Genomic DNA, 4,462 nt, shown 5'->3' on the forward strand with positions numbered 1-4,462 from the left:
GTTTGTCTCTAATTAGCGACAGTATTTTATTATTCCGTCGCTAAGTTTAGCTATATTATAACATCGTTAACGAATTTAGCCACAAAATTAAATTAATCGTCGTTAATTAGAGACGAAATTTAATATCTATCTTTACAATTAGCGATGGGATTAATAAACTAATGTTTGTATTTTAGTGACGGACTATTCAAATCCATCGCTAAAATTAGTGATGGGCGATTTAATCACATCGCTAAATTTAGAGACGGAATTTAATTCTGTAAACTAATTAGCGATGTATTATTTTATTCTATCGTTAAATGATGTTAACGACCAATTTCACAGCGACGACATGCAATAATCGATTGATAATCAATCGCTATGTTCAATTAGCGACTGGTTAGCAACGGATAATCCCGTCACTAAAGAATAGGTTTTTATAGTGATTATTGTAACTTTTGTGCCGCGTGGTTGACTGGGCTAACTTGGGTTGAGTTTAATCATGAGTCAGCTTACCTGATGCAAGTTCAATCATAAATCAATTGACTCAACCCGAGTTCAGTCACGAGTAACTCGACCAGAGTGCATTGACCAAGTTGACTGCAATTGAACTTGGAAGGACTTGTCTGGCGGGACTCGAGTTCATCTTGAACTGATCATGATTCTTTAGGCCTGCCACGTGATCCTTCCGGTCTCCGCCACATCACTTCTATCTTAATTAAACATTTTAATCATTGCGAGACTTTTTTTTTTTAAATCATAATGTAACTAATCACCTTTGTCGGTGATTTAATCTCACCATCCCAAGCAAACTTTATTCCAAGAGACATGTGCAAGACATTTTAGTTATCATCACTCGATCGATCTAGAAAATGTGTTATATAGCCATCACAATTGACCTAAAAGAAAAACTTCTAACGGACTTAACTGAAATTCATATGGGAAACGTTCCTACTTGAATTTCCTAAGGACAGAATTTAATAACTCATCAAAATTATTAATGTCTTTAAAATAAAGAAGGAAAAATATATCAAGGCTTTCATAGCTCAGTTGGTTAGAACACCCGTTTAGTAAGCGGAGGTCTTGAGTTCAAATCTCAATGAAAGCAAATTTATTTTAACTTTATCATAAAAGAGGCCATTTTTTATTGTTAAAGCCCCAAAAAATTGAGTCCTGAAAAAGATCAAAAATAAATAATCCAACCTTTTACTGCAATAATAAAAGAAATTATAAAAGGTTAAAAAAGATAAAATTGAAAATTGTTTAGAGAATAATATAGAAAAAATGATTTAGGTATTTTGGAACAATTATGGACAATAAATCAAACTTAGATAGGCAATTTAATGGTCATATTAAAGAAACAAAAATAAATAAACTGATATACCAATAAGAATAAGATGGAGGTCTTGATTTACTCATTTAATGCTCATATTAAAGAGCCAATTGTAACTCAATGAAAAACCAACTGAAGATACCTGAGAAACTTCCTTTCACCTTGCACTGTAGTAAAAAAAATGATAAGGTTCATCCAGTATCCCACCGCTAACTGGCAAGAGGATGGATGGATTTTTTTTTTTTCCCTTTCACAATGCATGTTTCACATGATGGAAACAAAAGAAAATGAAGCAAATGGGTTTTTATCAGGCAAGTTATTCACAGTGCAGAAAAGCTTCATAAATTCTCATGAAATCTGATAAGAATAGTGGATGTGATATCGTAAGAGAGATTCACATCTTCATGGTCATTGGCAATTCTCATCCCCTATATTATCTTTAAGTAAGGCTCTACAAGTATAAGCCCAAGTCTACGTAATACAACACTAGAGTCAAAGTTTCATAAACTGGTGGGACGAAGTAAAACTCAATGATATATAATTTTAAAATAGTTAATAAATATACCTAAAAAAATTTATATTAAAAGTATAATGATTCACGACTAGAAGTTATGATATAGAATCGTTACATAATAATAGAGTTGTTTCACAAAAGAAAAAAATCTTTCCCTTTTCTCGTTTTTCCAACGATGTATATCTTTCAAATAAAAAGAAGATATATAAATGCATCTTGCAAATGCCCTCTCATTTAATTGAGTTTTTTTTTATTATCTTATTATTTTATTAATTTATCCTCTTACTAATTAATTTTGATGAAACCTAAAATAAAATTATATTAATATCCTTTTTTCTTTTTACACCGAAAATAATTTTAATGTTTATTAATAATTTTCATAAATGCATCAATCAAGGATTTAGAGTTTAAGACTCAGCTGCGGTGTATTATTAGAAATTTTTCTCATTAATCGATTAGGGATTTAAAGTTTGAGATTCAGTTGCAGTGTATTATTGAGAATTCTTCTTATTAATCAATTAGAAATCTAGAGTTCTCTTTAGTCCCACATCTTAGAATTTGCAACACTGTAAGAGAAACTTCTATAAATATCTTGGGCCGACAATGTTAGAAAGTATTAGAGTCTGGTACACCTTTACCTAATTTATGAGCGTAAAAATATTAGTCTTGCCCCTTTAAAAAAATATAAAAGTAAGAACAATACTCAAAAATTAAAACTATTTTTTATAAAATAATTCTTCTTCTATCAAATGCCCTCCTCCACTTGGTATAAGGGGCCTAGCTCACGTAGTTGCATGTGCATGCTCATTAGTTATTATTATGGATCGTCATCTTGATTAAATATAGAAAATCAATTAAATTTTATTTAAAAATTAAAATATACCTAAAAATAAATTTCAATTATAAACTATAATAATATTAATAAAAAAATTTGAATGGAACACGGACCCTCGGATGTAGGTCGATTCACGACAAAGGTCGTGCTAAGTTGGCCCCTTTCCTCAGTTGATAAGATGGTAATTCATCGACTTTAGTTATGAGACTAGACATTATTCATGGTGCCTTAAAAGTGAAAAGAGAGCACATCATAGTGTCTCAATGCTCTATTTACTCTAAAGCAGGAATAAGAAAAGGAAAGAAATCTAGATGAAAATTTATTTTCGGAAGAAGAGAAGAGAAAGAGTGAAAAAATTCCTTCCTTTACATGCTTGTTTATCTTGATAGAGAAAGATGGATACATGTAACATAATTTTGTAAATAAAAAATTATACATAAATCATGAGTTAAAAAGGGTGCATGCGTCATTTTTATGTATATATAGTGTAATTTTTAAATAAAAATGGTAGATGCATCATTTGTTTTCTATTCGTTATTTTTCGTCCGATTTTGAGATTATCGATTTTGACTTTAAAATCATCCGTTGATGGATTACATTTATTTTTCATCTAAAAATTTTAATAAAGCAAATAATAAAAAAAAATTACTATGAAAATTTTTCTTTAATTTTGATTTCCGCTATTCCAAACTGACCATAAAAAATTAAAAATGAAAAGAGAGCACATCATAATATATATTGTATGTGCTTGCATCCCCCACTGCGCAGGAAGCCAAGCAAAGCACATAGGATGCCATATCACATATTCACATGCCACTAGCTGGCTAGGACATCAACCCTGTCCTGTCCAAATGTCATCACTATCAAAACTTTTCACGGACAAACTTTCCAACCCTTTTAGTGCCCATATTCCACATTAATCACATTGTGGCGGTCATCGACTACCAAAAAGATAAAGACAGTTCAATGCATGAATCTTCTTTTAATGCTGAGAGTTATACAATCTTATTTTTAGAGGCTATTTCTGTGATTGGAATCTTAATTATTAGATATCATTACACGGCTACCATGTATGCCACACATAATAATGGAAACATGATGAAAATCAGTCGCATGCCAAGCAAAACACGTTGATTAATTGATGGATGAAAATAACATGGCAACTGGCCTACGCGACATTCATTGGGTCTGTTTCATGCAAATCACAGAGACAGACAAAGAGAGACGGAGACAGAACGAGAGAGTGAGAGGGGGGATGCACTAGGCGGTTTGCTGCTGCTGTAGGATGAGGTTATTATAAATATTTTATTTTACTATGAATTTTTACTTGATATATATTTATTAAGATTTAATTTATGTATAATTTTTTTATCTTAATAAAGATATGATATATTGTAAAATTTAAATATACATAATTAATTAAAATTATATTATTATATCTTTTAATATGATATGTATCATAATACTAAGAATTGATTCAATAATAATAATGAGTCTCTATAAATAGTGACATTTAGGGTCCCTAAATATAAACATGAATAATAACAATCATTTATAGAAGAAGTTTAAAATATTTAGGTGACGTTTGGTTTAGAAGTTTGGGAATAAGGAAATGGATTCATTCTCAAACCTTGTGTTTGGTTGATAGGAATGGAATCAAGATTTTGAAATGAAATCCAAAAACTTAAGTATGGATGAAACACATCCTCTCCCTTAGATTTTGATGGAATGAGAATGAGAATTAAGTTTTGGATGAAAATACCCTTAGTATATTTGTTCAATTTTTCTTCCATTTCACTTT

General features: G+C 30.4%; 1 non-coding gene across 1 annotated transcript; it reads left to right on the forward strand.

The window, feature by feature from the left end:
* Positions 1-1,014: 1,014 nt before the first annotated feature.
* TRNAT-AGU lies at positions 1,015-1,087 on the forward strand. The gene has a single exon. It is a non-coding gene; the product is annotated as a tRNA-Thr (tRNA).
* Positions 1,088-4,462: the final 3,375 nt, after the last annotated feature.

The sequence above is a fragment of the Zingiber officinale genome, chromosome 8B, assembly GCF_018446385.1.
Source record: "Zingiber officinale cultivar Zhangliang chromosome 8B, Zo_v1.1, whole genome shotgun sequence".
NCBI lineage: Eukaryota > Viridiplantae > Streptophyta > Magnoliopsida > Zingiberales > Zingiberaceae > Zingiber > Zingiber officinale.